Below are 11,071 nucleotides of genomic sequence, written 5' to 3'. Positions count from 1 at the left end.
GCAGGGTGGTCGTGATGGGCTGCATGCTCTTGCGCCATAGGAGAGTGTCTCTATTCAGGTCCTGGAAGAAGGTGATTCGGTGTGTTTCAAATTCGTTTAGTGTTTTCTCTTTAATGGCCGTCATCAGGGCTATCTTATCCGTTAGGGATTGGCATCGCAGGATGATGTCGCGTGGGGCTGCCTTTGGTGCCTGCTGTGGTTTTGCAATGCGGTATACACCGTCAAACACAAAGTGTTTCGCCTGTCTGTTGGGGAGGAGTGCGGTCACCAGGCGCCTTATAAAGTGGGGCAGTTCGTCCAGTAGTGCCACCTCTGATACACCCCTGATTTTGATGATCTTTCTCCTGCCCCTGTCGCCCAGTATGGCAACTTGTTTGATGGCGTTTGCTTGAGCGGATTGCATTTGGGAGACTGTGTCTTTAAGGGATGTGAGGTCTTGGCGTATGTCTCTCACCTCTTGTTCTGCGGCCTGGGTTCGGGCCGATACCGCCTGTACCTCTGCCACCAGCCCCTTCAGGTCAGCTTGCCACATATGCTGTAAATTCCGTTGGAGACCAGCTAGCATGTTCTGAATGTCTTGCCTCGTTGCCGGTGCCGTGTCATCCAGGGTGTGTATGTGTGCGCTTCCCGCGCCTGTCGTAGCCATGCTTTGTATGGAGTCCCCGTCCTCAGACCTCTCGGGTGATGCCACCTCGACGGCTTGGGTCCGTGCAGGCGGAGGGGATTGCAGCATGCTGCTTATGTCCCTTTGCGGTTTGCGAGTGCTCGGGATCGGTTTGTGGGATCTCCGTCCCATTTCTTCCGGGGTGTAGAAGTTGGCATCAGTGAATTGTGAGTTCCCGCCGAGCCACGATGTCAGCTCCCTGGCTAGGTGGTGGTCGCTTGTGCGGTAGGCCCCAGGTCCCTTGGTGCGGCGTTTAGTGCTTGATTTTTGGAAAAAAGGCATCTGCAAGATCCGCCGGGTGTCCGGGGTATGTCCCTGCAGTTCTTTTTAGCCGATGGGCTGTAGGTGCCGAGTAAATGCTCGTTTGTTGCGCTGGCTTATCGGAGCCGTTTTTTTTAAAAATAGGGCATAAGTAAATATATTAAAACTCCTAGGATATTGATGGGTAAGCGTGAAAAATAGAAACCCACACCAATATTAAATTTTGATTATATATTTATTCATTGTAATGTTCCACATCAGTGTATGATTTTGGAATGCATTTTAGTTTGTATGTTGTAATATAGACATCAAATGTTGGCTTTAGACAGACAATTCTATCTGCCAGTTTCAAGGAATGTTGAGAGAGCTTAAATCATTTTGGCATGCTGTTAAACAGGGCCACACTTGGGTCTGGACAGAAGCACTCCCCAGGAGAGATTGCAAAATGGAAAATATCTTATCACAAAAAACACAGGCAGTGTACTCCACTGCCCACAATCTCTCATGTAAAGGGGATGGACTCGGTCTACATACCATCTTACATATAAGTTTTGAAGATGCCACAAAAAAATGCCTTTCATCTGTTACTCAAAAGTGGCCAGTCAAGTTCTTCAGTCCTCCATAGGAAATAAATAATCCGTTTGGTAATGAGGTTGCAGAGAATGTAATGACTAAAAGATAGTCACTGGCAAAGAGGTTTCACCTTTATTCATGATACAGACAGTAAACCTAATATTTTTATTGTATCAATCAATCTAGGCACTATAACCACTACTGTCCCGAGGAGTTCCTGGATACTGTCTGCCGGTGGTTTATGAACGGTTTATGAATGTTTGACTCTTACCTTGCTGTGTTGGATGCTTATCGATTGTTTCAGTCTGATAAAGTGGAAGTTCATAATTCCTCATTATCGTACCAACTTGTATTAGGTTTAAACAGTATTCATTGGCTGAGAGGGTCAGCTAATGGCTGGAAGTCAATTAATATTCTTTAAACCTATTATGAATTGGTATGATAATGCAGAAGTATGGACTTCCACTTTTTTTTTTTGTCAATCTTTCTTTTATTGAGGCATTTGTTAAATGGGGTACAGAATAAAGAGGGGGTGTACGGTTTTAATACAGCTTGGGGTCACGTCAATACAGTACATCATCTCTCATGAGGAACTGCCTCATTTTATATTTTTAAGCATGCGATAAGATTACTAACAAGAGTAAAGCATTTATAATAAAATAGAGAGCCTTAAGCAGATCACCAAAGCCTCTCTATGAGGTAAAAAAAAAGGACATATACGCAACTTGGATGGGTCATGTAAAATAGGCTAAACATTGTTAAAGATAAGGTTGCTTTGGTGATAGTTAAGATTAGGTTACATGCTGGACAGGGTTCAACTCCGATTACTTGTGTTGTGTCTGTTTGGGTACATGCTAGGTATCATGCAGTTGGCCCTGTGGAAATGCTAGTCGATTACATAGAAGGTACACATGTTTATAGTATTGGCCCCGGGAATCAGGTCTGTAGTTAAGTACACGTCAAATATATACTATGCTATGCAGAAGCCAATGATTAAGTGGCCGGGAGGCAAGGAAGACATAACAAGGCATAATATGCTGGTACGAGTTGCTGAGTATATGCTTAGATGTAAGCTAGATATGAGGGCTAGATAACATCGCCCCTTAGACTCGTATAGCCACACATACGTGACATTGGTAGGGCAGGAGCGTTAAGACCGGCACCTTGTGACTTGTACAGACTAAACTTTGTTGGATCTTGCCCAACACCAAAGGTTATGAAGGGGCCATCAAATTTAGCAAAAATTAAAGTCTCGCCTTTTAGTATGGGCAAAGAAATTATACACGGTAAGTGCTTCGAGTATTAATGTCCCGCTTGGTGCTGCAGGCTGCCCAGTATTGCATGCCCGTATGTCCCGATGAGCATAGTTCCTGCCAGCTGCGCCCCAAGGTGTGTGCGGCTAGTCTATCGGTCAGACCAAGTCAATGTACAAAGATGTTGCGTCCGGCTGTTTCAAAGATTTTGGCCCAAGTCCAGGGTACGTGGTAGTTTCCCCCTGCTCGTCTTCATACTCCACCGGGTACGCTGTTGTGTCTCGAGGTGGATGTCACCCGTCCTCCATTTTTCCCAGTTGTTGTGGTGGTACTGCGTTCGGATGCCACTAGCCTTCGGCCTGAGGCCTTTTTAGGCGCTCGCTCCCTTATGCCATTGATCCCATCAGCAGGATCGTGGGCCCTGGGTTCCGATCCCAATCTTCTCCCAGGGTGTATGGCAGGCTGCAGAGGGGTTCCTCTTGGTGAGCGCCCAGCCCAGAAGAAGGGCGAGCGGTCTCGTGGGCAGCCCCGTCCACGTGAGCAGTGTATCGAGCAGGGTCTGCAGGGCTTTGCACCCGGTGATTCTCTGGGCTTGGGCACCGCTTTGTGGTGTGAGTTGCAGCCTTGTGTGCCATGCCAGGTTGTATCTGCTCTCTGGCTCGGGTTCAGCAGGTTGGTCTTCGCACACGTGGCCCCCGCCATCTTGGCCCTGGGCCTGCACGGTGGTCTGGTAATGCCTCCGATCTCAGTTTTGGGGCATGGACCGGGATCACTCCCCCGGTCCGGAGGGGGGGGTTCAGGACCGGAATCGCCGTTGGGTCTCGTGCATGACGTGCTCCGTTGGGCAGGATAGTGGAGCGGCGGCCGTCCACTCCACTCACCGCCAGGCTGGATCCCGTTAAATGCTACAGGGAAACCTCCTCCGGGGGACTAGAATTCAGGGAGCAAGCATCTCCCCGCTCCTGTAGCCCGTCTGTGTTGCCGATCACGGTTGTTGGTCGCCTGGGTCCGTGAAAATCACGATTTATAACGTGGGTAGGCCATATTATGCAGGAGCTGCTCTTCCCTGCGACCGCTCGGCTCGGCGGTCCGGCCTCACCCCCCTGGACTTCCACTTTATCAGACTGACTGTACAATCATGTTTCTGCAGCCTCACTGCTCAATTCTGCCATTTATATAATTGGCACCATAGCTGTAGCCACTTGTAGATTTAGGGGGACATTTTCAATATTAGCCAAAAGTGTGTATTTAATGCTTCAGCGAGATTGAAGCCCAGGGAACAGCTAAGTGGAGTGGGCCTTGACTTAACTAGGAGGCAGGCATAAGGGTAAGGGGGAGTGGATTATAGAATTAGGAAAGGGGTGGTGTCACGACTGCTAGTGTGGTCCAGCACATAGAACTATGTAACATCTACATAGAAAGAACAGAAAGAATAGAACATAAACCGGTCCTTAGAATGGCCGGACTAATACGTTAGAGAAAGAGAATGGTCAAGGGATAGCCGAGGTCAAAGAAGCCAGAAATACACAAATACAGTTAAACAAGCCAAGTCAGGGGAACCAGAAATCAAAGTAGTCAGGAATAGCCAAGGTCAAAATACCGGATATAACAATAACAGCAATGGCAAACACACTCTCGGGAACCAGGACAGTGCAAAGAACTGGGAAGCTTCAGGGATTTATTTATCGCTCCCTAGACTGCAATTGGTCAAAGGGTGACCTCTAACCCCAGAACGTGCGTGTGCATGGGCGTCGTGAAGTCACACGCACGTTCGTATAACCCTGGGGAGCGGAGTCATTGATGGCCACGACTGCATGGTCGGCGCCATCTTTGTTTTGGGCAAACTGCCTGGAAGATCCGGAGGAGCGGTTCCCGGCTCGCTGCTGAGCAGGTAAGCTCAGCTTGTCGGCATGATGGTGCTGGTCGGGCGCAAATGCGCCATGCGGCGAGACGGGAGCCGTGACAGGTGGCCTATAGCCACATAAATAGCAGCCATTTTAGGGAAAGGTTTTTTTTTAACTTAATTCCCACCTACCTGTTGTTGCTGCAACACGTTGGTGTGGAGTTTCTCCTTTGTCTTTCCGGTGCCATTGACGGGGACCAGGATGTCGAGGCCTTCATCGCCAGTGTCCGGGCAGTTGTGACGGACCATGGTGTGGCAAGCATTCAGGAGCATTGGAGGACTGCAATTGGAGCTGCAGGAGCGGCGGAAATCACGGCGTGGCGGACTAGGCTGCCACAAAGACTTAGCCCACGAGACGACTGGGTTCCTTGCCTGTGGAGAGCCCCTTCCTTATTGACCCCTGCTTCCAGGATGGAGAGTGGAGTCGACCAGATTACTAGAGGTCACGGAGGAGTAGCAGGCACGACCACATGCCTCGGAGGATCACCACGAAATGAGGTATGCGGCCAGGAACACCGCGGTTTACGGCAGTTGCAAAAAGGAAGCAGAATACAGTGGCTGGAGGTCCCCAGCCATCGGGGGGTTCTTTAAGGCAGCTATACGCATAAGACCTTCATCTAGAAACTATGCTTCTCCTTGGGATCTTCCTTTGGTACTGGATGTTTTGTCAGAAACCCCCTTTGCTCCGTTGGATGAGTTGGGTATTATTAATCTGACATACAAGACCTTGTTCTTGGTGGCAATCACTACAGCAAAAAGAATATCTGAAATTCAAGCCTTCTCCAGTGATCCAAATCACGTTCAGGTTTTCCATGATAGAATTATCCTAAGACCTAGAATGGAATTCCTACCTAAGGTGGTTTCTAGTTTTCACTTGGCTCAAGAAGTGGTTCTACCATCTTTTTACCAAAACCCCTCTTCTGCGGAAGAAGTTAAACTCCATCAGTTGGATGTGAGAGAATGTGTAATGAAATATATAGAGGTCTCAAACAGATTTAGAAAATCGCAGCAATTGTTTATTATCCCGTCAGGATACAGACAAGGGGAGGCGGCCTCTACAGCTACTTTGAGACATTGGGTTTCAAACACCATAAAAATGGCATATAAACTCAAAAATCTCTCTCCTCCGGAAAAGATAAAGACCCATTCTACGAGAGCATTGGCCACCTCCTGGGCTAATTGGGCAGAGGTTCCTTCTGATGACATATGCAGGGCAGCCACCTGGTCATCACCTATAACCTTCATCAAACATTACAAACTGGATGTGGTCTCTTCCTCATCATCCTTCGGTAGAGGGGTTTTGTCCTCTCTCATGAATAAATCTCCTTTGCAGCATGATATTGGAGTCTCGTTTTTATTCACCCTCACTTGATTACGGAGCTTGGGTATTACCCATTAGTGATGCTGCCATGAATGGCCAGGAATATAGAAAATTTTCTCCATACTTACCGTAATTTTCTTTTCCTGGCTATAATTCATGGCAGCATCAGAAAACCTCCCAAATAATTTTTTTTAGCTTTATACTAGACTGTGGGTTAGAGGGAGGAGGGACCTTTTATACCTATAGTCTGGTTATAATTGATTAATTGTTTCCTGTCCTGTTCCTGTTAGGGGCGGAGCTAACCCATTAGTGATGCTGCCATGAATTATAGCCAGGAAAAGAAAATTACGGTAAGTATGGAGAACATTTTCTATATTGTTAATAAAGCAATTTCAATGATATTACAAATAATGACTGCTTAACATATGGAGATTTGTTTAACTAGGTATGGAAGATGATATATTTTAAATTAGCTATCTTTGCCACCTCGCAAAGCCTGCTCTTTCGTTTGCATTGTTCATAACATTTGTGGCGGACCACTTATCGCCACCAAGGCTCTCCTTTCCCCTTCGAAGTATCTCATTCAGCGCAGTGGTCAGTGATTATATCTCGCAATATTGCTATAGTGTATAGCAGTGTTATACATTAATTGAGACTTAATGCAGGTAGTTCTGATTGTATTGTCACCAACACAACCATTTATACACGAACCCTAGCATTGGGTCCTTATTCAACATTACAATGATCCCGCCCTGGTGCCTTTGTGTCTGGGAGAAACAAACATGTGAGTGCTTAACCAATTATCTCTAAGAGCTGGGCCATGAGGGATTTTCCTGCTTTTTATGGTTCATAGGGGAGGAGAGTTGCTTTTAGACTCTGACACTCCTTTCAGAAGATGGACAAATGCCCCAGTTGTATGTTCTGCCGCGAATGTGCAATCCAAAATCTCCAGGTAGTGCCTCCTAGTGCATCTATGCCATTTTTTGCACAAACTGGGCAGTAGTTACATAAGCGTGGAACACGGGCATCTTACATGCATTCCAGCAATTTGAAGAGGATGGAGCCAAGCCCACGAAAAGAGCTGTTCTTCAAGCAAGCAGTGCCCTCCCAGGGTGCAGCTGTCACACCTCGCCTGAAAACATAAAAATTGGAGACCTACCAAACAATTGGGGCAATTTGGACTTTGTGGGGTTTTACAGTCTAAATAGTAGGATGTGCTTAAAGGGACACTATAGTCACCTGAACAACTTCAGCTTAATGAGGTTGTTCAGGTGAGTGCTACAGCTACCCGGAGCCTTTTTCTTGTAAGCACTGTATTTTCTGAGAAAATGCAGTGTTTACATTGGAAGCTTGGAACACCTCTTGTTGCAGTCAATCAGACGGCCACCAGAGGGACTTCCGAGTTCAGAGGCCCTAAAAAGGCCTCTCGTCCGATGCATTCTGGGTGAATGCATCAGACGGGCTATCAGCACACAAAGCACTGTGAACGCGCTTTGTGTGCTGATAGCCTGTCAGCACTGCTGTGGGCGTGGCTTCAGCTGACAGCTTCAGCTGACAGCTGAAGCCCGAACCCACAGGGACGCTTACTGTCCACAATAGTGGTTGAAGGGGGGGGGGGAGACCTACTCTCCTTCCCCCCCCGGCCCCCACCCCTGTGCGGCGGGTGGGGGCCCTAAAATTATCAATAAGGGGGGGACCTATTGTCCCCCCCCGGCCCCCACCCCTGAGCGGTGGGTGGGGGCCCTAAAATTATCGATAAGGGGGGGGACCTACTGTCCCCCCCGGCCCCCACCCCTGTGCGGCGGGTGGGGGCCCTAAAATTATCAATAAGGGGGGGACCTACTGTCCCCCCCCGGCCCCCACCCCTGAGCGGCGGGTGGGGCCCCTACAATTATCAATAAGGGGGGGACCTATTGTCCCCCCCCGGCCCCCACCCCTGTGCGGCGGGTGGGGGCCCTAAAATTATCAATAAGGGGGGGACCTATTGTCCCCCCCCGGCCCCCACCCCTGAGCGGTGGGTGGGGGCCCTAAAATGATCAATAAGGGGGGGACCTACTGTCCCCCCCGGCCCCCACCCCTGAGCGGTGGGTGGGGGCCCTAAATACAAAGGGGGGGGGACCCTAGTTAACCCTCCCCCCCCCCCCAAAAAAAAATGATCTCCCTACCTACCCCCCTCACCCTAAAAATAATGAGGGGGGGAACATTAACTAAAAACCTGTAAAAAAAAAAAATAATAAAAAGAGATAAAAAAAACTTACCATTCGATGTTTTCTTTCTTCTAAAATCTTCTTTCTTCAGCCCCAAAAAGGCCAAATAAAAATCCATAATAACCGACGTAATTAAAAAAAAAAAAAAAAAAAAAAAACGAGCGCAAAAAAAATAATCCATCTTCACCCATGGAGGGCTCCGCGCAGACTGAGCTCCGCAGGGTGGGGAAGGCTTATAAAGCCTTGCCCCGCCCTGCAATTAGGCTAAGAACACTCTGATTGGTGGGTTTAAACCAATCAGAGTGCTCTTTGTCATTTTACAAGCGTGGGAAAGTTCTTTGGAATTTTCCCACGCTTGTAAAATGACACAGAGCACTGTGATTGGATGGCTTGAAACCCATCCAATCACAGTGCTCTGTGTCATTTTACAAGCGTGGGAAAATTCCAAAGAACTTTCCCACGCTTGTAAAATGACAAAGAGCACTGTGATTGGATGGCTTGAAATCCATCCAATCACAGTGCTCTGTGTCATTTTACAAGCGTGGGAAAATTCCAAAGAACTTTCCCACGCTTGTAAAATTACAAAGAGCACTGTGATTGGATGGCTTGAAATCCATCCAATCACAGTGCTCTGTGTCATTTTACAAGCGTGGGAAAATTCCAAAGAACTTTCCCACGCTTGTAAAATGACACAGAGCACTGTGATTGGATGGCTTGAAATCCATCCAATCACAGTGCTCTGTGTCATTTTACAAGCGTGGGAAAATTCCAAAGAACTTTCCCACGCTTGTAAAATGACAAAGAGCACTCTGATTGGCTCAAACCCACCAATCAGAGTGTTCTTAGCCTAATTGCAGGGCGGGGCAAGGCTTTATAAGCCTTCCCCACCCTGCGGAGCTCAGTCAGCGCGGAGCCCTCCATGGGTGAAGATGGATTATTTTTTTTTGCGCTCGTTTTTTTTTTTTTTTTTTTTTTTAATTGCGTCGGTTATTATGGATTTTTATTTGGCCTTTTTTGGGGCTGAAGAAAGAAGATTTTAGAAGAAAGAAAACATCGAATGGTAAGTTGATTTTATCTCATTTTTTCTTTTTTACAGGTTTTTAGTTAATGGTCCCCCCTCATTATTTTTAGGGTGAGGGGGGTAGGTAGGGAGATATTTTTTTTTGGGGGGGGGGGGGAGGGTTAACTAGGGTCCCCCCCCCTTTGTATTTAGGGCCCCCACCCACCGCTCAGGGGTGGGGGCCGGGGGGGACAATAGGTCCCCCCCCTTATTGATAATTCTAGGGCCCCCACCCGCCGCACAGGGGTGGGGGCCGGGGGGGATAATAGGTCCCCCCCCCTTATTGATCATTTCAGGGCCCCCACCCGCCGCTCAGGGGTGGGGGCCGGGGGGGGCAGTAGGTCCCCCCCCATTGATAATTTTAGGGCCCCCACCCGCCGCTCAGGGGTGGGGGCCGGGGGGGACAGTAGGTCCCCCCCTTATTGATAATTGTAGGGCCCCCACCCGCCGCACAGGGGTGGGGGCCGGGGGGGGGACAGTAGGTCCCCCCCCTCATTGATAATTTTAGGGCCCCCACCCGCCGCACAGGGGTGGGGGCCGGGGGGGGACAGTAGGTCCCCCCCTCATTGATAATTTTAGGGCCCCCACCCGCCGCACAGGGGTGGGGGCCGGGGGGGGACAGTAGGTCCCCCCCCTTATTGATAATTTTAGAAAGCGAGCTGAGCTGTCAGTCAGACAGCTCAGCTCGCGAACGCGCATTCCGCGCACATGCGCGGTAAAGCGCTAAGGTTCTTCATAGGGCGGCATTCAATGCCGCTCTATGAAGAACGCGATTGGTCCAGCGCGAAGCCGTCCCATTGGGCCCCGCGATTTCGTCATTTTGACGAAAAAGGGGGCGCGGCCTAGCGGGGAGCTCGGCGCTGGAACGGAGGTAAGTTTTTAATATAAAAACATGGATTTTTTTTTTTTTTAATTAATGAAAGTTCATATAAAAGCAAGAAGGAAGGCTGGGGGACCTGTCTTTCTTGCTTTTATATGGTGACTATAGAGTCCCTTTAACGGTTAAAAGTTTCTTATAGAATCCTGCATGCCTTTTGCCTGAAGAAGATGGTGATATCCCTAATGCTGCACTGCTTCTGATGGGGGAGGGGCAGGACATGGGATCTACAAGTAAACTAAATTAGCTGGGTCAGGATGAGGACACCGGTTCAACAACAGAGCAAGCAGAGTCATAACTGAAAAATTTCCAATCATAAAGGTGATAATCGGAAAATTAGAATATAGTGCAAAAGTTAATTTATTTCAGTAGTGCAACGTAAAAGGGGAAACTAATATAGGAGATAGACGCATTACATGCAATGCAAGATAATTCAAGCCGTGATTTGTCATAAGTGCAATGATTATGGCTTACAGCTCATGAAAACCCCAAATCCACAATCTCAGTAAATTAGAATATTGTGGAAAGGTGCAATATTCTAGGTGCAGTGTCCCACTCTAATCAGCTAAGTAAGCCATAACACCTGCAGAGGGTTTCTGAGCCTTTAAATGGTCTCTCAGTCTGGTTCAGTAGGAATCACAATCATGGGGAAGACTGCTGAACTGACAGTTGTGCAGAAAACCATCATTGACACCATCCATAAAGAGGGAAAGCCTCAAAAAGTAATTGCGAAGGAAGTTGGATGTTCCCAAAGTGCTGTATCAAAGCACATTAATAGAAAGTTATGTGGAATGGAAAAGTGTGGAAGAAAAAGGTGCACAAGCAGCAGGGATGGCTGCAGCCTCGAGAGGATTGTCAGAAAAAGGCCATTCAAATGTGTTGGGGACTTTCACAAGGAGTGGACTGAGGCTGGAGTCAGTGCATCAAGAGCCACCACACACAGACGGATCCT

Source organism: Pelobates fuscus, chromosome 9 (assembly GCF_036172605.1).
Source record: "Pelobates fuscus isolate aPelFus1 chromosome 9, aPelFus1.pri, whole genome shotgun sequence".
NCBI lineage: Eukaryota > Metazoa > Chordata > Amphibia > Anura > Pelobatidae > Pelobates > Pelobates fuscus.
The sequence above is the reverse complement of the archived record's forward strand: the minus strand, read 5'-3'. Positions refer to the sequence as shown.